The following is a 9,140-nucleotide window of genomic DNA, read 5'->3' as shown; positions in this document are numbered from 1 at the left end:
AGGAAGGTGGGTGTGGTGGGTGCGGCCCGCACCAGGTACCATCTCTGAGGGGGTGACAAAAAATTGCCGGTTTAGTATTAATGTGCCTTTTTGTTACATAAAATAACATGTCAAATAATTTACATGGGCTTTAACAATCCCTAATTGCAGCAAATTGCGGGTGAACGATGTGATGCTGTAATGATTTAGTATTATTGTGTGGTGCGTGGGGGGAGGGGGTGTTCTGTCTCGTTTCTTTGAACTGTGTAAACAAACAACCGGTCCTGTGACTCATCCGTGCCACAAATATATCATCGCCCCAAGTCGTTCTGTGCAACAAGGTGATATTTTTAACCCAAACATGATAATAATATAGTCGGCGCGAAATGTTTTAGACAGTGAGGTGTGTAGGTATTGTCCACTCTAGAACCGACCATAAAGTAAACAAGTTTACTTTAGGATCGTTCTACGAGCGAAGGGACAATATCTCCCTCCCCATCCCACTATCTTAAGGCCCATATATATACAAGCCGGGACACACGACGAAATCATGTGTCACAATTCTGGTTAATTGGCGATTTGGCATAATCTTGCTGGCGTGCTTTCTGCAGATGGTATCCTTACAGAAATTCCACGCCTAAGAAGATTTCTAAAAGCTGCCAAAGTTCCAAAAGAAGAGTCTTTTGGTTGGACTTCCTTAAAATTCTTAGAGTTTGTGGTTGAAGATGAACTTTTAGACTCTGTTCCCAATCTCACTTTAGCATTAAGATTTTTCTTAACTTTATGTGTTTCTGTTGCATCATGTGAGGGGAGTTTTTCGAAACTCAAACTAATTAAGAATTATCTCAGATCCACTATGAACTAAGCATGACTCTCTAGCTTAACCATTTTGTCAACTGAAAATAGTGTAGTTGAAGGTATCGATTCTGATGATGCAATTTCAAAATTTGCAGAACAAAAAGTTAGAAAGAAGAGATTCTAAGTATCATGTTAAAGTACAGTTTCTTGGATTAGAGCCTAGAGAAAGAAACTTGTAAACAATTGAGTTTTCATTAAATTGTATTATAATAATAATAAAGTTATGCACTAGGTACCATCACTATGAAAAACAATTTCTTACATTGTACATTAAAGTGGCTTATTAATAAAAAAGCAGTTTACTTTTTTTTTAATTCATAAAAAATTGTTTACAAAATAATTAACATTATGCCCTCTTTACTTAACCAATTGAATAAAAAAATTGCTTTCTCAATAAATTTCATTTTATATTTTGGTGGACATGGGGGTGACAAGTTTAAACTCCGCACCGGGTGCCACCAGACCTTGCTATGCAACTGCTTTGATGTAAATATAATTTTAAAATTTCCCCTGTTTTTTCTCAAAGCAAGCAACAGTATGGTTCAACTAGTACTATTTGAGAAACACTTTCTTTACATGTAACAAGAAAGTAGAGTGCTTTGTAAAGAAGTTTGAGAAAAGTGTTACATAAAATAAAAACTTAAAAGTAACTGTTATAAAATTCGAAAAACACCCACTCATGTGAAGCAGCTATAAAGAAAAAAAAAGCATTTTTGGACATGTGTATCGACGGTGATTGACAGATTCATTGAATGCAGAATTATGGTCTTTAATAGTATATATACTATTATATTGCAGTCAATATAATTTATTTGTCAATTTATTGTCATTGCAGAATTTATTCTTTGTAAGAAATTGAATGATCAGAGTAATTATATAAGGAGTAGTATTGAAGTAAAAATGATCAAAGACTGAGGGAAACATGTAGATAAATGTGAAGCAGAAATCTAGAACGAGCAGGGGGGGGCTTACCCTGGAGAATGAAAATACACTTACATTGCTGAAAGTGTGCCAGTCAGCAAGTTGGCTGCTCTCTACTGAAGCTAAATATCTTGCACAATGTTTTTTTCACAATAAATTGTATTTTTCTGTGAGCTGTTTATGTACATAGACATGGTGTTTTTGTTTTTTAATGATCTGTACTTTGTGCTTTATAATAATTATACTCACACATTACAAGGATATAAATGTTAGGTTACTTGCTCATTTGAAATTGGCCCAGTATCCAAAATTGTGAAGATGCGCTTGTGTATGACCTGCTACACATTACCAGGGTGTACAAGGGTGGTCTTGGAAATTGGATGGATTTTAACTTTACCAATGTACGTATATCATTCTCAGGATGTCAATAGTAACATCTGCCATATAAAAAATAAATTCAATTCAAACCATTCCAAAAATCCATATTTAAAGGAATGATGCCACAGCAAAGTGTTTTGTTTTTTTTTTAAATGGAGAATTCTAGACAGTGTGGACATGGAAAACAAATTATTTTTGGCCCAATGTCAACAATAACAATAACTCAAATTTTTTAATAGAAAAAGGGGAAACAATTGCTAAAAAGGTTTCAATAGAATGGATTCACCCTGCTTGGATTATTCCACATTTTATAATGGAACAATTAGTATTTTAACGTATCTCATTGTGACTTTTTTCAAGTGATCAACACAAAATCTGACAATTTTAAAGTGAAATCCAAAATTATACAGATAGTTTTAAAAATACATAAATACAGATACACAGGCTAAGTCCAGATTTTCCTAATTGGTTAATGTCACGCTAGGTAGCATACCATACAGTAAAGATTTCAGGGATTTTATTTCTACATACAGGTATTAGAAATATTGCAAAGCACATAGAACCAACTTTTCAAAGAAACCATCCCAGAATGAAATGGCACTTTGTAAAGCAAAGGTTCAATGGGGAACCACACAACCCCGTAAAGAACAATAAAGTGCCATTAAAGAAACCAGCATTTTTAAGAATGAATGGTGGAGAAATACCAAACAATGGCCCATCTGAAAATGGCTGACTACCACAAGAGAGATATGACAAGCAGATCTTGTTAGACAAGGTTATAACTTACATTTGTCAGTCGTAGATGACAGGAGATCCTGGTTTCCAAACTTTAGCATCATTAGACATAACATTATAAAGAGTTTGTAGGTCACATTGCAAATTTTCAGTATTTGTCTTTGTGTTGTTCTGAAGTAAAATTCCGGTTAAAATTCAAGTGTGATATGCTTACCTTACTTTCTCTTCAAATGAGGCTTTGCAGCATAGAAGATATAGTAGGCTTTACCTCAGGATCAGTATTATAGTTCAAGTCTGTTAAGCGCCACTGTGTTTTCTGTAAATTTGCATTTCTCTGAGAAAATATTATCATAATTATGACAACCAAAATGCTTCAGTTGCTGAGGCTCTGCAAGGGAAATCATTTATGAGCAGTGGACACACTCATAATGTGCCAAGTGACAGGAAAAAGGCACAAAGGACAGTGCCAAGCGCACCAGGATTGATGCTGAGTCCTGTTCCTAGAGCACTGTATGATTTTAGTCCAATTTCTTATTTAAACATACCTATAGTTTCTTCCAGACTATATTTTGCTTTTCTAGTAATATAAGGAAAATTGACTGAGAAAGCTAGAACACGAATCCCAAAGTGACCTTATGGTGAGCACAAGTACATGTGAACATTGCAACAGCTCATATGATTAGATGTGCAATTATATTACAATTATACCCAAAGAAGAACTTTGAAAAGAGAAGCAGTTCAGTACAGAGGTAGTAGGGGCATGGTAGAGTTGACGAAGGACAGAGTCTGGCACTGTTTTGTCACCTTTGATTACCGTAAAGATTTTCCATTGAAAATTGTTTATGCTGATTCTAAAAGGTGACAAACAACAAACTATTATTCTGCCAGTAAATAAATATTAGTAAGTCCCCCTGAGATGAACTGGAAGGCTTTAGCAGGTTTAAAAATAAATGGACAAATGGACAGTGTTTGCCTTTGTGACATTCTGTCCAATTCATGGGAATGCATTCAGAACACAACAGAGTGGCATCTCTTCCCAAAAATGTACAATGGCTTTGTATCTGTCCTCAGCAAGGAAAAAGACCGGCCCTTTAAGGACTCACACAATTGATATGGCCCTTCCCTTTGGTCCACCCATAAATTTCCATCCCTACTACATCCCATCAGATCATATTCAAAGTACACAGGACAGACTCCTTTTCCTACATGACTGGAAAAAAACAGAAAGTAACAATAAAAACCAATTGGGGGCTAAACCGCAAAGGCCCTGCTGGCAATGTCTTCTTCCTTTTTCACCTGACTGTCTCACTAAATGAATAAATTGTAATTCTTTGCCTATTTAATTATTATGCTTCATTGCAATTTGAAAAACAAAACAAAAAATGATTTCCACATGCTGCTGTTTGTGTTTGCTAGGAATAAACAGAACATTCAACTCCATATAGTTGATTCATGCATTAAAACTAATACATTAACAATTTTGACAACGGAATTAAAGAATAACCAGGTCAAAAACAACTATAGCTGTTGCAGTTAATATGCAAACACAGCAAAGATTGCAAATGGTTACAAGAACTCTCATAAACTAAATGGCTTCCAATGGTTTAATACACACAGGAAGTTTTATTGTAAAGGGCTTTACATTATGTGGGCAGTAAATGTCACATTTTCCATCCCCTCTTGGCTGAAAGCTACTTTTGTGTGATGCATAACCTGAAATTTTCCTTTTGAAGTTTGACAACCTCAGTGTTCCTTTTGAATGCAAACTTAAACTGTCATTCTCAGCCATCACACCTCTGGTATATGTTGGTAGTTGATGAAGCTTAAAGTTGGAGTTACTATGGTTACACAGTTATCACATTTAAGCATCATACAGGTAAATTTCTTACAGTGTTGAAGAATTCCTTGAATAATACATTATATAGCATAGCTTTGATTTGATATTGTTCTCATCTTTTGTTCCTACAAGGCACTTTCAAGTTTAGCATGAATTTATGAAAGGTGTAAATCCATTTTTGTAGCACAATGTGAATGATTATTTCCAAATGTAACAAATTCTTATATGCATGAACTTGCTGGTGCCAAATAAAACCATCATTCAAATGTTAAAAAACAGGACACCACTCACTTAAAAAAAACATGTGCCAGAGTTTATCTTCAGAACGATGCCATAAGGGAACCATTTTTGGTTCCTAAATGACCCATACACATGAAGGTTGCAGAAAGAACCTTTATTTTTTATATCCATAACAGGCTCCATACAATGAATAACCATGAAGAGATAGTAACAGATTTGTGAAATACTCATTATTTTAAAAGGACTGTTGCTACATACAGTTATACAGACTAAGTCCAGGTTTTCCTAATTTGTTAATGTCATGCTAGGTAGCCTACCATACATTAAGATTTTGTTTCTACATATTAGAAAATTTTACAAACCACACAGAACCAACTTCATTTTCAAAGAACCCACTCCAAGATGAAGTGGTGGTCTGTCAAGCAAAGGTTCAATGGGAAACCACACAACCCAGTAAAGAACAATAAAGTGCTGTGGACGAAAGTCGAGACAACAGCAGGCAGACACCAATAAAAAAGTAAAAAAGCAATTTCTTTATTCTTGGTGAGATGAGGCTTGCAGCCCCTGTCAGCCAGTTAAACTGACAGTTAGATCAGATAGCCTAACCAAGGATGGGAGTTAGCTCAGTTTTATAGTAGTTTGTTTACTAAACAAAAAGAGGAAGTATGGCAGTTCAATTTGAGGTCAAGCAGAGTCTGCAAGTAGCTTAAGATGATACATCAGATCAGTACTGGAGAAGTACACAGTAGTCTTTAGATAAGAGGAACTGTTGGCATATCCATAGTCCCAGGCTTCCTACCCAGCTTAGGCTATGCAATTCAGCTATGGCTAATTTTGCAAAACAGTTACAGTGACAGCACTTTGCAAAACATGTACTTCCCTATTCTTCTGCACCATCAGGGTTACAACACTTCAACGGCTATGTGGCAGTAACAATTTAAGAATCTTATTATAGCTTACATTTCGCACATAATGATCATCACACATAATAATTGGTTATACAATATCAAAAGCTACCTTAAAAGTTAGTTTAGTACATTTGTCTTACAGAAATACACTCTTGCAGCTTAGTGTCTGTATTAGATTACATTTGTTCAGTTACCTTAATGCCTCCTTATTTATTAATACATAAATGACATGTTTCTTATAGTTCTATTAGCATCATACTTTATTATTTGGAAAGACTGAAGCACCTTAATTTTAAATATGTCTTCCTCAGTGCCATTAAAGAAATCAGCATTTTTAAGAGTGCATGGTGGAGAAATACCAAACAATGACCCATCTGAACATGGCTGACGACCACAAGAGAGATGTGACAAGCAGATCTTATTATACAAGGTTATAATTTATATTTGTCAGTCGTAGATGACTAGAGATCCTGGTTTCCAGCCTTCCACACTACTAGACATAACATTATAAAGAGTTTGTTGATCACATTGCAAATTTTCAGTATTGAAGATATAGTAGGCCTTATCTCAGGATCAGTAGTATAGTTCAAATCTCTTATGCTCCATTGTGGTTTCTGTATAACTGCATTTCTCAGAGAATTTATAAATTCTATTCTGTAAGCAAAAATTCTTTTTCTCCTGAAAATGTAGTCATTGAGGAGTATGTTATCACAATTAACAGTTTAATTAAATCAAAGTATGCCCACTTTTTTCTCTTCCTGCCATCACCTGTAGTAATTCAAATATACAATACATCTTAAAGAAATGGCTCCATTATTCCAGAATCTTGTTAATATACTTGTGAATATGAAAATTGCAAAAAAACGTTATTCTATCAGATTATCTCCAAATAGGGTATATGTTATGGATATGAGTACCTTGGTAAATAGTTAAAAGTTCAGTACAATATCTATAGAGATGGTCAAGTCAATGCACATGTTATGGTGGAGGATTCAAACATTTGTCAATGTGAAAAACAAATCCTTAATTGACGCTTTGTTGAGTGATGAACATCACACATCTGGTTTCTCAAGAAATCATGCCAAAAGATGGGCAAAAACAATGTTTCAGCAGCTATTACTCATGTCAAAATGACATATCTGCCTGAGATGTTGCAGAGCAAGTTGGATGGAATGGAAATGTGTGTCACAACGGTGGGTATTGGAGTGGAGATACTCCTGCAGAACCCAAGCACCATTGCAAAATTATAAAAGAGACCACAAAATGGGGTCCACTGTAGAGATGGTATTGGCCTGGTGATGAGCGGTGCCTGGTTTTCTCCAAACGTGACACCTGGCATTGACACCAAAGAGACAAAGGCAGAGAGGTGTGATTGCGTTAGTTTGGACATGTGCAGAGGAGAGGTGCTGGGTATATTGGGAAAAGGATGTTAAAGATAGAGGTGCCAGGCAAGAGGAAAATAAGAAGGCCTAAGAGAAGGTTTATGGATATGGTGAGAGAGGACATGCAGGTGATGGGTGTAACAGATCAAGATGTAGAGGACAGAAAGATATGGAAGAAGATGATCTGCTGTGGCAACCCCTAACGGGAGCAGTCAAAAGAAGAAGAAGATTATCAACAAAATTAATATCAAGAACTAAAACTAATCCAGGGAGTCCCTAATGAGATCCTCACAAATGAAAACAAAATTAGCAGTATTAAAAAAATAAAGTTTAAACAAAACACATCAGAACATCCACTACTTAATTCTGTTGCTGCCCCAGTGGCTTGTGTAAGTGATAATTTGTTTTTTTACACACTTGGCTTGATGGAAACCAGATGATACCTTCATGGTACAAAAATTATCCATTTTTAGACAACCTATGCAAATAGAATCATAATAACAATGAAAAAATAAAAACCGTGTGAGAAACCATGTTTACTCAGCAGAGCCTATGTTATCGAAGAGGGGTCTCTAGATGGCAGGCCACACCATACTTTTTTTAATGTGTCATGTAAATCCACTGCATTTTTGGTTAAATAGAGGATACTGTACAAACTTGTAATTCCCGTATGAACAATACACCATTCACACCATGTGCCTATTGAACCTCCTGTCAATGGTGAACACCAGCTATCCCTGCATGGATTTATAACTATTGTATTCTTGATGCAATGCATTTAAATGTGTGGCAAGATATACTCATAGCAGAAAAGTTGATAGTCAAAATACAAAAGACAATGTAGCATTCTACTCAAAGTCTCACAAAGCTTGTGTTTTAGAATGCTAAGTTTATTCAGAGATCCTTTTGTTGATATCAAGCACACTGTCAATGACCTCTACCATAGATCCCCATTCTCACTTCATTTAAAGCTGTTAGCAACTATGTTCTAACACTCTGCTCCTCTAGCCTTTCTCTATTTTATTGCTGGGATTTTGCTTGCCTTTTTGATATATTTATACAACTTCTTGAAGTAAAACCCTGTCCAGAGTTTCCAATTCTCCTTGCTCTTTTCTTCAACCTCCTTATAATGGAATAGGTGTGTTTGACTAATCAATGAAAAACATGTAATATTCTATGTGAGTTTAACAACAGTAACTACCTCTTTGCTACTTAGTTACTTGTAAGATCTGGCCACATTGCAATTTATTCCTCAGTATGGCTGATGTTTCTCATTGAAGTTTCCAATACTTTGCAGATGATTCCAAGCAAGGTGGATATGGCAGGTAATCAGGAATCTGCTGAATCATTACAGAGGGATAGGGAAAGCATACAAGCATGGGCAGATTTGTAGAAGATGAAACTTAATGTAAATAAAGGTAAAGCATTACATATAGGAATAAAAAATATTAGGTTTGAATGTACAATGAAAGGTCTGAAAATTGAAAGTACACCTAATGAGAAGGATTTAGGAGTCATACTGGATTCTACATCTAATTCCAGACAGTGTTCAAAAGCCATTAAGAAGGCAAACAGAATGTTAGGTTATATAGCACGATGTGTGGAGTACAAATCCAAGGAGGTTTTGCTCAAGCTTTATAATCCACTGGTGAGGCTTCATCTTGAGTACTGTGTGCAGTTTTGGTCTCCAGGATACAAAAATGACATAGCAGTACTAGAAAAGGTCCAGAGAAGAGCGACTAGGCCAATTCCAGGGCTACAGGGGAAGAATTAAGAAGAAAGATTAAAAGAGCTGAGCCTATACAGTTTAAGCAAAAGAAGATTAAGAGGTGGCATGACTGAAGTGTTCAAAATTATGAAGGGAATTAGTACAGTGGATTGAGACTGTTACTTTAAAATGAG

This window comes from Erpetoichthys calabaricus, chromosome 4 (assembly GCF_900747795.2).
Source record: "Erpetoichthys calabaricus chromosome 4, fErpCal1.3, whole genome shotgun sequence".
In the NCBI taxonomy this organism is placed as follows: Eukaryota; Metazoa; Chordata; class Cladistia; order Polypteriformes; family Polypteridae; genus Erpetoichthys; species Erpetoichthys calabaricus.
This window is presented reverse-complemented; position numbering follows the sequence as displayed.